We start from the raw sequence: 16,886 nt of genomic DNA, 5'->3' as shown, positions 1-16,886 counted from the left end.
TACTTGCAAACATACATTCTCCCATACCCCAAAATGATGTCCATAAATAGCAAATATGTGTGTATATGTACATATATTTTTGTGCATCTCTTAATGTGGGGCAATCACAGGATCCTTCAGTCTTTGACAGACTATGGATACCTATGTAGGGGTGCTTGCGCATGAAATTTTTGTGGTAGGAGGTGCGCAATCTCCAACCACACCTCTCCTGAGTCGAATTTGTTAAATACAATTAGCAAGTAAAATGTGTGTTCAGGACGATTGGAAACAAATGCCGAGATAAGCGGAGAGCACATACAGCGCCTAGAATTCCCAAATGGTCACCTATCTTGTATTAACCAGGATCAACGTTGCTTAACTTCGGTGATCTGACGAGAACCGGTGTGTCAACGTGATTATGCCGTCTATATGGGATAATAATACCTATGTAAAGGGAGAAAACTCACAAAAAACTCCAGGGGAGTTAACTCAAAGTAATAAAATTTATTGCTAAAAAATAATGTCTTTGTGTTTCTTGGCTAAAAATAAGAATTTCTTCACAGTTGCTTTGGAAAACATGTAAAATTAATTATAGGTGTGATTATTATTCAAATTTTAATAAAAATATGTATTATTTGGTAAAAATTTAATAAAAAAAAAAATGGAACATTTTCGATGATCTTCAATGTTCATTCAATCGAGAAATGTGCTTATATTAAGTTGCTTTCGATTCCATTAATATGGTTTCTTCAGATTTTGGAATCAGATTCACAATGTTATCATTCTCCGTGATTCACAATCAAATTTGAAAATTGGACTATCCGTATATCGTATGCAAAACCATAACTCTGAACAAATAAAATAGCCGATTCTCAGAATTATCAATATATATATATATATATATATATATATATATATATATGTATATGTGTGTGTGCGTGCATGTAATGAAATCAAAAGAATGTAGTGTTTACCTGATATACGCAATGGTAAACTTCAATCTAATATAATTACCAGTATTTATATATAGATAATTTAACCCCAACCGAATAAAAAAGCTCAATACACAATAGAGAGTAGAGCTTATTATAAGAGAAAGAAAATTTAAACTGTAAGTTAAACTGTACTATCAAAATTTATTGTTCGACAGAATACTCGAAAAACAATTTACAAAGTCATTATTCCGCGGAGTTTCAAAGAATGCTATTCTTGCTATTCTTTTCATCAGAGGACAGAAAGAAATCAGCAAATTATATTTGTAGCAATGCTAGAATTTGCTAGTTATGACATTAAGTGAAACCGCAATTTATTCTAGTTACAAATAGCCAAGAAAAACAAGTGAAAAAATGTTGGATATGTAAAAAAAAAATATAAAAACAAACTGTGCATAATATTTCAGTTTGCATGAACATTCTCTCCAGATAATCCGAAAGGTGAAAATAATTCTTTAGAGAGAATGAAGTCCAAAATTAAATGCAGTGTGATGTTAATAGTCATAGTTCGGTTGGAAAGTTTTCAAAGCAGCTGAAATAATGGAAATTGTTTTTCGGACAGTGCAGTAGTTCAAAAAAAAGTTGATCTCCAGTCAAGTGGGGTCGAAAAATAAAAAAGGACAGAAAAACAACATGTCATCTTTCATTGCTGGCTTAATTAGAAAAGGTAATTTCAGACTAATTTTTAAAAAAATTTAGATCAAGCAAAAAAAAAAAAGAAAAAAAAAAAAGGAGGTCAGCACATGAAAGTTTGTATTACTCTAACTGGATATTGTCTAGACAGACCGAAACAATTCTTTCTGCAAATTGTTGCAATATTAAAAGGGTGGGGAGTAAGGATTAGAAAGTTTTAAGGGTGGCAAAATCTTAGCTTATTAGTAATTATAAAGTTGTCGAAAAGTCATAATGTTAATGATCATGATAATAAGTGCACTGTAATGCTAATAATAGTAATAATGTCAATGATAGTCATTATTTTACTTGTAAATTTCAACTTAGTTTTAATTTTCTTTCCCTTATATATATACTAGCATGGGTGCTCAGCGTTGCCCGGGTATTTGGAGATGTATGTTGAGCAAAAAAAAAAAAAAAGTGGTCAATTTTGTAAACTTTGACCCCTATTATGACCCCTTAACATTTATTGTTTTGGTTATTAATTTAGATCCATGTCCAATGAATCTATATCTAAAATTTCAAGTGTTTATACCCAAAATTGTCGGAGGAGTTTGGTAGAGTTCTCAAAGGTCAAATCGTTGAACTTTCACCCCTTAACAGTCAAATTTCTGGCTGAAAACCGATCACAGCGATTTTCCCAAATCTCAGTACCCTGTATATCAAATTTCGAGTCTGTAGACTTAAAATTGACAGAGTTATTGTGTAGGGAAATGTACACACTCAGACACACACACAGACACTTTCACTTTTATATATATATATATATATATATATATATATATATATATATATATATTAGGTTGGTGCAAAAATAATGCTGTTTTTTGACGTTCAACTATATATACAAAAAAACGATATCATTTTTGCACCAACCAAATATACATATATAAAAAATCAAGAAGTAAAAATTAAGCTTCTGTAAACTTAAAGAGAATATAAATTAGTCCTCGCGTGAAAGCGCAGGACACAAAATGTTTTAAATAGTAATGTAACACCAAAGAGGGGCCACATCAGATCAGTAGGGTCGATGTGACGTTTTTTTGTGTTAAATGTAATATTCAATCCCGGGCGAACGCCGGTTACAGAAAAAAAAAAAAAATTTTTTTTTAGTTAATATTTTTATGTGTCAAAATCTTGTTGTTGAGGTACCATACGGTCGGGGAATAAAAATAGAAATCGCATGCTAAACTTCAAAGCGAAAGATTACTTGAAACATTTTTTAACCAAAATACGCTCGCGTTTGAACTAAACGAGCCAACACAAAATATTCCGAAACAGAGATTTGAAATGTCGGTCGGCTTGAAATGTGGTGTTTGACAGGTGAAATGTTGGATCGTTTTTGATCTGAGAAACACACACACACACACGAAACAGATCGGGCCTGATAAAAGAATTAATGACGTCAGCCCAAGGTTCGACATGAATTGTTTTTCAATATGTATTTGAGAAACTTCAGAATGATAATATGTTTTGGGCGTAAATAGAATATTTTGGGGAAATACTCAAATCTGCCGATGCACAAAGGACTTCAAAAGCAAGCCAGTGTTTATTTCCAATTATGACTTATCTAAAAATGTCTTTTGGCAAATTGTTTTGGGCGCTAAGGGGAATTCTGACATGTAAAAAATATTTTTTTTTTAAATCACACGGATGTTTTTACAAAACAAATAATTCAAAGAGGAAAGAAGATCAAATGGATATTTTTAAATAGATGAAATCTGTTGATCTATTACAAGCTAAAAATAATATTTCCTCTGATTATCAGTTGATAATATGGAAAAAAAACCATTATCGAGAAGGCGGGGTCAGGCAAGTTGGGGAGGAGTCAATTTGATTTTGGAAATTGGAGGCGGAAAAATAATACCTGCCACAGGCCAAATTGACCAATGGGAAGGAATCAGGTGGATTGTTATCAATCAATTTGATTGGTCGAAGACGTACGTAGGCGTCGTCATTATTCAAGGGTTTTACTATATAAGATCTGTAAAACTCGATTTAATCAGATAGAAGGAGAGAGAAGACAGAGAGAGATCTTTGGAGAGACAGAGACAAAGGTCTCGGCAGAGGAACCTAGCCACCCAACTTCTCTCTCCCCCTTGCTGGTCGCCAGAGAGCTCAATTTGCAACTTAATAGAATTCAGAGGACCTAGGAAGAGACCAGCCAGAACACCTTAACGATAATTACAACGGTCCGCGACTCCGACCGAGTATTTCAACAACAAGAAGGTCATTCACAAATCTAATTGCTTGCTTCCATTTAATCTTCAATTGTACATACGTCTGTAGATAATCATTTATGAATTTCCTAAATACATTATATATCAACCAACCTCCGGAGTTTGTTTGCTGATGTGCTGTTGTTCCATGTAACTTTATTTCTTTTACTTACCACTTGTGACCCCGTTCCCGTCAATGAACACCCAGTCAACAGGACGACCAACTAGACGATCAAGAAGAACAAGCCTTGAGGACCGTGCAACCGAGAAGAGTCCTCCAACGCCTTGACGAGAACTCACTGGGTAACGCGACGTACCAACGGTTGGCAGACCTGGTTGCCCAGTCAACATAATTAATTACCCGGTGACTAGGATAGTCATAACTGGGCATCGACCAAGGTTAAGATTATAACTGTACCGACCAGGTTGCAGATCATAACTGGGCCGCGATCAGAGGTTTAAGGTCGTGTAAGGTCACAGTAATAATAGAATAACAAAGTCTTTCGCTAGCGAGGACTACTATTGAGCGTAGCCAGTTATACACTCCTTTTGAAATTTTCATCTTAATTGTTCTCATTATCTCCTGAATATATTTTAATGAAACCTATATGAAATATGTTTCTTATTAAATTGTAAAGATTTTCTATTCTGAAAGAAGTTTAAAAAAATTTAATCTAAAAAAGTTATTTTAAAATTTTTGTTAAAAAAATTCAGATTTTCTCATTATTCAGACATGTATAACAAAGAGGGAGTTGCAAAAAAGAGTTGTGGTTTGAGGAGAATTACAAACTGAAATAGAGAGAATATTCAGACCTGTAATAATACAAAGAGGGGGTTGCAAAAATGAGTTGTGGTGTGAGGAGAAATACAATCTGAAATAGAGAGTAGGAGAGCTTTTATAAATACATACAAAACCACATTCATCTTTTTTTAAATCTAAATTAATAAATTAAATAAAATATAATCTTAAAAAGATACGATACAAGTTAGAAAAACATTTCATCCAAGGCATGAAAATTGTTTTTACTATAGGCTTTAAAAATAAAGGTACAAGATTCGATTTGAAATTTATTTATTTTTAAAGTGCACTTTTATACATTTTACAAAGTAAGGTATTAAATTTTTATACCTTACTTTGTAAAATTTATAAAAGTACACTTTGAAGATAAATAAATTTCAAATTGAATCTTGTACCTTTATTTTTAAAGCCTATAGTAAAAACATTTTGTTTAACAATTTTCATGCCTTGGATGAAATGCTTTTCTAACTTGTATTAATGTTTATATAGTAATCCCAACTAAACAGAAACCCTCAATACAATCAAAATAGGAAATAGAGCTTGTCATAAAAGAACTCAATTAAAGCCTGGAAATTGTAATTTACAAGAATTCATTGTTCGACAAGATATTCAAAAATACTTAATATATTTTTTTTTTTGAATATCCTGTTGAACAATAAATTCTTGTAAATTATCATTTATAGTCTTCGATTATGTTCTTTCAAAAGTCATATATCATATCTATATATCTATAAAAGTGAGTGTCTGTGTGTGTGTGTACATTTCGCTATGCAATAACTCTGTCAATTTTTAGTCTACAGACTCGAAATTTGATATACAGGGTACTGAGATTTGGGAAAATCAATGTGATCGGTTTTCGGGCAGAAATTTTGCGATTAAGGGGTGAAAGTTCAACGATTTGACCTTTGAGAACTCTACCAAACTCCTCCAACAATTTTGGGTCTAAACACTTGAAATTTTAGATATAGGTTCATTGGACATGGATTTAACTTAATAACTTGATTTGAGCCCAAAACAATAAATTTTTAGGGGTCATAATAGGGGTCAAAGTTTTAAAAAATTGACCTTCTTTTTTTTTTTTGCTCATCATACACCTCAAAACACCCGGGAAACGCTGGGCACCCATGCTAGTGTATGATATTTTTCTATTAATTGGTAGAAAACAAAGAAATTCCTCAAGCAAAAAAAAACAAAAACTTTTACACACATTTAACATAGAAATCATTTTTTTAAAATAAAAATGGCTGTTTATCTATAAAGAAATCCAAGTTTGTTTTGTATATGTGTCTTGTTTTTTTTTTTGGTTTTTTTTTCATGAGGATTTTGTTAGTTTTCTGATGAGCTGCACAAACAGAAGATTATGTGTATATATTCCCAGTTGTTTGTGCAGAAAACAATTGGCACATTGAAATATTTTGAATTTCAGCAAGAAGAAAAAAAATAATATGAATAAAGACATTATCATTAGAATTTAACATATCAGTGTTTACTTATTTATGCTCTGTTGGTAAATGTTAACATTCATCATATTATTTGGATTCTTTTGACTACTGTTCTCATCTTGAGTGCACTTAGTTGCACAATGTTTCGGTCGATGTAACCTCCGACCTTCTTATTCTTAAAGGGGCATGAAATTTTGAATGAAACCCTTTATTTAAGCTGTGGTCTTGTTCCATCAGTCATGACTGGGTAGAAGTGCTAAGTATTTTGCAGCTGTATTTTGAGTATTGCCCACACTAAGGATTGAACCTTCAACCTCGAGGAGAGTGTAACTTACAACTGAATCTTACCAAGTATTTTAGGCGCTGTGTGTCACTGTGGAAAGGGAGACAACTCTCCTAAATTATGATATGAAAACAAAAGCGATTCTCTTAAAAGTCGCATAAATATTAATGTTTGTTACATTAAAAAAACTCGTTGCAGCTTTCTTTCCTTGATGTTTTGATTTAATAAAAAAATATCGCGTCCTAAATCATGAGATGAAAAATGAACAACTCTTTTAGTAAACGACAGTTGTCTCCCTTTGTACAGTGACAAATTGTAAAACAGTGCTGTATTTTATCCACTATGCCACAGCTCTTTGTAGACAATTCTAGTATAAATTTTAGGAGCCTTAAACCTACTTAAATTTTTGTAATATACTAGACAAATACAAATTAATTTTCCCAAAACAGAACAGTTTTCTATCACTTTTATATCCTTTTATGAATATTAAAATCAAGAAATGTGATTGAACCTTATGTTTATAATTCTTATTCTAATTTTGATCAAAATCCATTGCATGATTTTGATTCTATAAAATTTCTAAAATTCAAGGTTTAAGCTTAAGGAATCTTAAAGAATCTTGTTTAATTGGTATTCAATGACTAGGGATCAAATTCGATTTGAATTTTGAAATGGGAGGTTGTCCGAAATATTATGACTTCTAAAAACTTTTAAATACTTCAATGAAACTAAAAATTGAGGAATATCATTCAAACACTACCATGTTTAAATATATGCTTAAGTGGCAGTTTTAGTCATTTAGAAATGCTTTAAAGATTCATCGCTCACTCATTTTTCAACCAAATATCAAACAGTTATTACAGTTTATAGATAACCTTCTCAACTATATTGTGAAAAAAAAAATTTCAATTTTCGTTCAGTAAAACAAAAGTTATGATGAATTTACTGGTGTTCAAAATCATAAAAATATGGAAGGAGGTGAGCAACGCCTTTTATGACTGGTTTCCATAGCAACCACTGTTGCTACTAATTCACTGCTGTCTTGAGAAGTAACAAGTGAAACAGACAAAATGAAAGCATGAAAAGGAGATAATTGTAGGGATTTTATTGAAAGCAGACGAGTTCCATACATTGTTATTACATATGTGTTTATGGGGGCAAAAAAATAAGACTGAAATTAAACAAAGAACAAGTGAATTTATTGGAAGCCTGGAAAAATCATGGATTGCAATAGAAAAATGCGAGCATGAAAAGTAATATGGTTAAGCTTAAACATGGAAAAGTAAAGGACTAGTTGTTAAAACTGGAAAAGAAAAGGACAAGATGTTCTAGTAAAATATATAAATTTATAACTTAAAATATTACTGCATTAAGAATTGATTATATAATATTATAAATGGAATTTAAAAAAAATTCTGAATGCTGCAATATTTTAAGTTATAAATTTATTATATTTTTTACTAGACTATCTTGTCATTTTCTTTTACAGTTTTAACAACTAGTCGTTTACTTTTTCATGTTTAAGCTTAACCATATTACTTTTCATGCTCACATTTTTCTATTGTAATTTAATAATGTCTATTGTTAAAATTTAATAAAAATTGAAAGTTTCTAAATTTCCACAAAAGGCTTTCACCCCTTTTTAAAGTTTTTTTTTTACATAAAACTAAATATATCCCACATTTGGACCATTTAAGCTCAGCTGCTGTGGTTCAAAATTCATAATAAGGTATAGACAATCAGTAGATGAAAGTGGTTTGAAATTAAGTCCACTGTCATCTGAAAAGTGCTCAATGTAAAATACAGAGCAACATATTGCAGAGTGGTTGAGAGAGAAGGGGTAAATTTGGCATATGATTTATTTTGATAACGTTGTGGGGAGAAGCATAGAAATAAGTGGTCACAGTTGGCATGTTCCTGCTGTAGGGAAGCAGTGACGCACAAACCTGGAATCCTTCAGATAAAAGAATTATGCGATTACGCAAATTTAATTTGGGATTTCGTGGTGGCAGCATAAAAGACAGACGTTTTAGAAAACGAATTGTCTTTTAATTTTTTGGACGTTACCTTTTTTTTTTTTTTTTTTATTACATTTTCACCCCAAACAAGGCACATTGCCACTTTGGTGTAGGGGGCTACTATCAGGGGAAACATCTACTGGGGTACTATGTAGGGATTAGGGCAGCGAGATGTTGGTTCACGTTGCACTTGAACTTATGCATGTCAGTACAGTTGGGGAAGCAGTGACCTGGAATGGAATTCCAAAGTCTAGCAGTTCTGGGGAAGAAACTACTGGAGTAGAAAGATCTTTTACATCTAGGGATCTCTACAGTGTGGGGGTGGGATTTTGCAGCTTGTCGGGTCTGTCGAGGGTGTTCACGTCGTGGGGGCACAAGTGCTTGCAGTTCTTCAGAGCATTCACCATTATAATACTTGTAGAACAGGCAGAGCGATGCAACGTTTCGACGATGGGACAGAGGCTGAAGTTTAGATGCCAGTTTAGGGCCTATCAGATTTGCGACTCTCTTTTGAACCCTGTCAAGGAGCGAGAGACTAGTAGCCGATGCACCGGCCCAAATATGACAGCAATACTCCATACATGGGCGAATAGTGGCCTTATAGAGGTACAGGATACTTTCGGGTGTTAGAAGTTTTCTAGCACGGTAGAGAGAGCCCACCTTCCTTGCAGCGGCCCTGGCAATGCCCTCGATGTAATTGTTCCAACTCATGTTTCCTGTGAACGTTAGGCCAAGGAGCTTGAGAGACGTACTCTCAGATAAAGAGTCGTTGGCCATTGCTATAGGTGGTAGAGAAGGTTTCTTGTAATTATTGAATTAAACCAGTTTTGTCTTGGTGGCATTGAACGTTACCATCCATTTTTGTCCCCATTCCACTACTGATTGGAGGTCATCCTCTAGTGTTTCTGCCATTAGATTTTTGTTCATTTGTTTTCCTGTCATGCCTGCTATAAAGTGTGGTGTCATCAGCATATATACCCATCTCAGAGGCAATCTTGTCGGGGAGGTCATTTATGAATATCAGGAACAGCAGAGGTCCAAGGATAGATCCTTGGGGCACTCCCGCATTTATATCATATTGTTTAGATGTACGACCTTCGAGGACAACCTGGATTTTTCTCTTATCTAAGAAGGATTTAATTATGTTAAGTATTCTACCAGTGATACCGTAAGATCTAATCTTCCTGAGGAGACCCTCATGCCATACCCTGTCAAAAGCCTTAGATATATCTAGAGCTACCGCTCTGCCCTCTCCCGCTTTGTCCAGTGAATGGTATATGCGTTCAGAGATTACAGTGAGGATGTCTGCCGTGGAGCGGGCTTGTCTAAATCCATATTGATGGTCGGTCAGAAGTTTAGCATCTGTAAGGTGCTGGACTAGAGCATGGTTAATTAAGGTCTCAAATATTTTGGCAAAAAGTGGGAGGAGGCTAATAGGACGATAATTTAATGGGTCAGTTCTTTCGCCAGAATTCTTGAATACTGGTACTACAGAAGCAGTTTTCCAACAGCTCGGAAAGCAAGATTCATTAAGGCATTTGTTGTAGAGTTTGGAGAGAACTGGAGCTACTTCGGCTGAGCACTTTTTTAATAGCACAGCTGGGATGAGGTCGGGTCCACATGCTTTGGAAGTGTCAAGGTTTTTTATGATAGCATGCACCTGAGCAGGGGTGATTTTCAGATCGTCTAGCGTGGCGTCTGTCCGCATAGGAAATTGAGGTAGGAGGTGGTTTAGAGGGTCCAGTGTGGAGTTTGAGGCAAACCGACTGGCAAGCATGTTAGCCTTCTCGGTTGCTGAGCAAAGAACCTCATGATTGTTGGTTAGTGGGGGAATTGTTGATTGCCCATTATTTACTACACTGTTGTAGATTTTCCAGAAGTCACGAGTTCCTAGTTTTTGTGCTTCGATGCGTTTTTTAGTGGTTTCCGTAAATTCCCTCTTAGCTGTCGCTATTTCTTTCTTAACGTTACTTCTAGCTTCTATGTACTTCTGTCTGTTTGAACTGGACTTATGTCGATTAAACCTGCGGAATGCATGCTGCCTTTGAGCAATGGCAGTTGCGCAAGTCGAAGTAAACCATTGGGGAGAGTGGGGCTTGCTATAGAATTTCCGCATGGGAACATGCGCTTCGATTGCAGTTTTGAACCATTCAGTGGTCTCGGTTGCACACTGTTCAGCAGAAAGAGAAAAAATATTTCCCCATGGGGCGTCTCTGATAAGATCTCTGATAGCTTCCCAGTCAGCCTTTTTATAATATCTCATTGTTTTGAGCACTGGCTCTTCAGTTTTGGGTCTAGAGTTTAGGGCGATTTCAACCATTATCACCGCATGATCAGCGTTCCCAAGTGGGCTGTCGGCTTTCGTTACACAATCATCAGGAACTGTGGTCAAAAACAGATCTAATAGTGATGCGTGTTGCTCTTCCTGATCAGGGAAGCGGGTTGGAAAAGTAACAATTTGCGATAGGGAGTGAGATACAGAGAAGCTATGAGTTGCGCTGCCTGCTGCATCTGTGTAAGTAGAGAATCCAAGCCAGTTTTTGTGATGGACATTAAAGTCGCCAAATACATGTACTTGAGCGCTAGTGTCGAAGGAGAGTGCTGTGTCTATGCTGTCAGATACTTTGTTTATTATGGTGCAGTCTTGGGTCGAGGGAGAGCGGTAGAGAAAGTAAAAGTAGCTAATGTTGTGTTGCATGATTAGTCTAAAGCACATAAAGGCTTGATCATCCGTTTCTAGGTTTGTTTCTCTAGTCAAGGGAAGGGTATTACGAATTTAAACTCCAAGTCCGTGCATATGTCTGTCAGAGTCCTTACGGCAGAGTGGGAGATATCCAGGCATGTTAAAGTAGTTAGAGGGGATGGAGGAGTGTAGGTTAGTCTCACTTAGTGCTAAGATATCCGGGGTATTTGTTAGGAGAAATGCTTCAACCTTGTTCGTTGCATATGATTTTATTGTTGGTTAGAGAAAAACAAGCAGAAGGACCGCTGCTGTTTATGCAAAAAGCAAACATCTTTGTCATGGGGGAAAAAAAAAAGAACACAAAATAATTTGACTCGAGTATATGTTTTCTTTTCAACTCCAAAAAATGTACGTGATTGAAATAGGAATTGATTGCCTAAATAAATACAATTTTTCATTTTCATAAAAAAAAAAAAAAATGACATTTGTAAATTTTTTTGGTGCTTGTGAAAGCAATAGATCAAACCATGGAGATAAGTCGCGAAACAAGGGAGATAATTAGTTTTACAAACAAAAAATTAATTTAAAAATCGGTTCCGAAATATTAATTTAATTAAACAACCGAAACAGAAATTTAATTTAATTAAAATTTGATTATTTTCCACAGTTAATCTATAAAAAAAATAAATTTCAAGTTTTATAATATTTTTTTTTAATTAAATTGTTAAATGGAAGTATAGAATAGTTACAAAACATTCACCCTTCCCCATGTTAAGAATGGTTTTCTAAATAATGTTATTATTTCAGCTCTGTATAATTATTCCAGAGGTGCCAATTTAGTGAAACAGCAAAAACAGCACTTTAATTAAATTAAAATTTGAATAATTTCCAGTTCTTTTTACGTAAATTTATATAAAATATATTTGTTTAAATCAAAAAAGTAATTTAATTAAATTAAAATTTGAATAATTTCCAGTTCTTTTTTACGTTTGGAAATTAGAGTAACCTCCCCTTTGTTTAAAGGTTCGTGAACATAGTTGTAATTTTTTCTTTTTTTTTTCTTTTTTTTTAATCGGCCCCCTTTTTATTTATTATAAGGCTTGTTGAAATAATGTTATTTATTTGTTAACTAATGAAGCACTACTTATCAAGGCCAGAAGCCACCCGAGGATAAGGATTAATGAAATGTATAGATTGTCGGTTGAATTGCGAAGAATATTATGGGAGGAAAAAAGTTTTCTTACTTGTGGCGATGGTTTGTGACAAGTTTAATGGCATTGGATTTGAAGGCGGCCATGCTTTAGGGAAGAGGTTTCTCGTGTGTTTCTCAGAAGGGGAGTTTGTCGTACGAAACTCTGTTCATGGAAGTTCTGTCCAACGTTAAGCGTACAGATGATAAAAAGGAAAACACAGACGTTAAAATAGTCTAGAATAAGATATTAAAAAAATCTTTATTAACTTTAAACCATGTGTTCAGACAGAGACTGTCCAAATGAAGTTGTCATGCTAATAACGCGTTGATGATATGGAATAGATTTCTGGAAGATAAGGGACGTAACTATTGAAAGACAAAACACATTTTATGTATGAACTTTCTGAGTGTCCTCCCTTGATGAAGGATTATCTCCCTTGACAGTTTCTTATTTTATTTTTGTGATAACTGTTTACAGAAACTTGGCCTTCGGGACAAGATCAAAGTGTAGTATCAGATGCTGCACTTCAATTTCTTGTTCTCTGTCAGTGGAGGAGAAATCCTTCACGACTGAGACAATTTTTATTTTTTGTTCCTTTTCCCCACGTTAAAAAACGACCCTGGTGTCTAACTCTGTCCCGTGGCGTGGGGAGGCATTGTAAATAGGAACTGTTTATCTATCATGTTATATACTGAATAATCATGTTGACACACCAGTTCTCGTTTGGTCGCCGAAGTTAAGCAACGTTGAGCATGATCAGTATAAGATGATTGACCGTTTGGGGATGCGAGTACGATGACATTTCCCTTACAAAAAAACTAACGTCGAAATCGAATTGGAATTGCTGCCTGATAATCGCAAAATAGAAATTATTCTGTTTATGGTGTTTATCATTCTTAATGCGAGAAACATGAGGTTGTAATGCATAGTCAACATATAGATAGTATATGAAGAAATATCGGAATTATCTGTGTGTGTGTGTGTGTGTGTGTGTGTGTGTGTGTGTGTGTGAAATCTTTAAAAATTGGCACTTGTACAGTTTAATCAAGACATTAAAAAAATGAAAATATCGAAAAAAAATTTGTATTGTACGTATCCGTTATGGAATGAAGTTCTCAAAAAAAAAAAAATCACTTAATTTTGATCAAGTATTTTTTTTGTTTTTGTTTTTTACAGTGAAAAAAAAAACAAAAAACAATTTGTTATTATATCGAGCAAAAGGTTCGATTTTACAGCACTTTAAATTGAGTTATCTCCCCGTGGCGTGTTTTAAAAATCCAAACAAAAATTCAAAAATGTCTACCTTCAACGTACTGTCATAAAAACGTGTTTTTCTGCTGTTAAAAAAAAAAAAAAAGAAAAAAAGAAAATACTCGATCAAATTAAATGAATTTTTTTTTTTTTTTTTTCGGAGACTTCAGTTCAAAGCGGATACGTACAATATAACCTTTTTTTCGATATTTTCATTTTTTTAATGTCTTGATAAAACTGTACAGGTACCAAAAGATCTATATCATTGGATTAAGTGTGACACCAGCCTGGCTCTGGTAAAATAAAAATTAATTAAAAAGATGTAATATTCATTCCTTTTGTAGTTACCAAGGACTTATTTAGTGCTCAATGGAGGAATTGCCTTTTTTTTTCTTTTTCTTTTTTTTTGTGCTTACTAGTAGTTGCATCAAAAATAACTTTGAAACTTGACCAAACAGTAAGTCAGTTTTCTTTTTCTAATATATTGAATCAGTTGCTAGAGAGAGATTTTAAAAGGAAGTTGTTACACGTATTTTTTTTTTTAAATCTCTTTTTGTTATTCATATTTCCAGATAACGTCGGATAGCCCTGCTAAGTAAGAGTACTGGCCATACTAAATTATGCTTGAAAATAAATTCCATTTTTTTAATTTTTTGTTAGGGGGTGAGTGAGGGAGGAGCGGCTTCCTGGTTTCATTCTTGTGGTGTTTCATTTAGAAAATTTGGTATATAGGGTATTCAGACATGTGGAAAACTTAATCCATTTTCATCCGAAAAAAAAAGAGTTACTAAGGGGTAAAAATTGAAAAATTGGTACAATGGTGGGGAGGGGGGTATCAGACTTTTATCTGTTTGTCAACTGTCTCATAAATGTGCATGCGTGAATGATTGACATGATAAATTCTCGATGTTTAAAATGAGTAGGTTTGAAAACACTTTTTAAAGATTATGTCAAGCTGGCGCCTAATGGTTATCATTCTTGACTCGCTGTCTTTAGATTTTGTTTTCGATTTTAGCTTGAGTATTTTTTTTCTTTTTACTTACAAGAAGTGAACTGTTTAGAAAATCATAATACTCGCATATGTTTCAGTTTCTTTCCAATTTTTTTTTTTACTTCATTTTTTTTTTTTTTCCTATTTTTTTTCTTTTGTTTTTAAGGAATTTAACATTATGTTTAATACTGAGAAATGCCGGGTACATCAGCTAGTTTATAACCAAACCTGCAGTTAGCTTAATTGCTGACCAGATGGCAGGTAGTTTTGCTAGTAATAATATAATTGATTTGGAAATCATTGTGATAAAGGCTTTATTCACATAACGTTTCAACATGTTGTAGACTTGCTTCAACGATACAAAATTCATGAGAAGAAAGATGCATTGCATTAGAAAGAACATTAAAAAACTAGTTTCTAATCAGGAATTCATTTTCATGCTTATAAAAAAATCAAATCCCTTGCGTTTTTTTTTTTTTTCAAATAAAAAAAAAAACATAAAATAACATTGTTGTCATTTTTTTTTCTCAATTACTAAAATGTGACCATGTTCATGCACAATAAATTTCCTCAACATTGGAATATATCTACTATTATACAAAAATAATTTTGTCTGTATGTGATTTTGTTCCCTATGGACTTGAAAACGGCTGCACTGATTTTTATAAAATTTCTCATGACGGTACTTTGTGTCTGGCAGTGTTCTTAGATAGGTTTTGTATCAGAATGTCTTCGATAAGTATCGATAACCGAAATTTTGACCCAAGTTAACACCTTACACAACCTAACATCACAAATGCATTTGAGAAGTTTTATTACCGCACAAGCAGAAAGGCCCGACGTATAAAATCAGCAACAGATTCTTTGATGTGCCAAGGGTGTGTTCAAAATAAATTTTTTCTGTTTAAAGCACAATTACACCATGATACTTGACTTTTTTATTTTTAAACTTAAATTCAAGCCATTATCACTGCAAAACCAGTAATGCCAGACATATGAAATCAACAGTAGGTTCTTTGATATGACAGGGGCGCATTCTAAATAAATATTTCCGTTTAGACCACAATTGAACCACGATACGTGACTTTTGCATTTTAAACTTTAATTCAATCCATTATATATAAAAATAATTTGATAAAATCCACAGTAGGTTCTCTACAGTGCAATGTAAACTACAATGTATTGTTAACTAAGTGACTGCGAGAGGCATGAGAGGCTTTCTTCAAGTGCACTGCGATGGGTCCCCGAATAGAGAAAGTAATTAATCGATTTGATTGAAAAATGGGTGATTTCAACGATATGTTTAGAAGTTATTTTGTCAATCGTTATGTACAAAAGATCCACAAAACTTTGGTGCCGACGCAGAATTTTTTTCTTAAAGACATCTACTATCCGTAATTCATCCTATATATATATATATATATATATATATATGTCCGTAACTCACCCTATATATATATATATATATAGAGATAGCGAGAGAGGGAGAGAGAAAAAGAGAGAGAATAACGTGTGTTCATATCTCAACATCGACAAATTTCTATTATGATCACCTTACACTTATCTATAAATTTAACACAAAATGCTTCAAGTAAACTTAACTTTCTCATTGACAATATATATATATAATGTTTTATTTATATGACAATAAAAATATGGAAGTGTGAAACATTCGTTGATCATCATTCAATCCTGGGCAACGTCAGGTCACCCTGCTAATATCAAATAACAGCATGACGATAATCTTTTTGATTTCTTTTTTTCCAAGTTACAAAAATGTGAAATTAAAACTATTTTTTTTGCTTATCTGTAAAGAAGGCTACAGCTAGATTAATTGCTGCCCAAGCGGTAGATAGTTTTGTTTTGTTTTTTTTTGGTAATAATATGTTAAGGAATAGAGAGAGGGAGAGAGAGAGGGAGAGAGGGGAAGAGGTGAGTTATAGTGTAGACACGTTGACCGGAAGTTAAGATCAGCTGATTGGATTGCGTGCGAGTCATGTGATCAGGTTAGCTGAATCGTTGACATTTGATTTGGACTCAGAAGACAACGGACAGCTTCCCGTTGTCTCCTCCTCTTCACTGGGGTGGGGGGTGGGGGGCAAACGCTGACATGTGTAGAAGAAGAACCCACACAGGCTGATTTCACTTTCCACCTTCTGCAGGACATCTGGGAAAAGTGAAATAAACTATAGAACTAATTCCTTGTCTTGGAGTGATTGAATCTTCATCCAAAAACAGATATCAAGTCTCCCTCCAGGACGAGAAATTTCCAGATGGTCCAACATCGAAGAAGCAGAGGTAGGTTCTGAAAATACATGTCACTCACACACGATTCCCTTTATGATACAACATAAATATATAATA

General features: G+C 33.9%; 1 protein-coding gene across 2 annotated transcripts in view; it reads left to right on the top strand.

Moving 5' to 3' along the window:
• Positions 1–16,886, top strand: part of LOC145241425 (LETM1 domain-containing protein 1-like) — a 415,771-nt gene that overhangs the window by 30,901 nt on the left and 367,984 nt on the right. The gene's annotated exons all lie outside the window — the stretch shown is intronic.

This window comes from Euprymna scolopes, chromosome 20 (genome assembly GCF_053919585.1).
Source record: "Euprymna scolopes isolate OS-2025 chromosome 20, ASM5391958v1, whole genome shotgun sequence".
NCBI classification, from domain to species: Eukaryota; Metazoa; Mollusca; class Cephalopoda; order Sepiida; family Sepiolidae; genus Euprymna; species Euprymna scolopes.
This window is presented reverse-complemented; position numbering and strand designations above follow the sequence as displayed.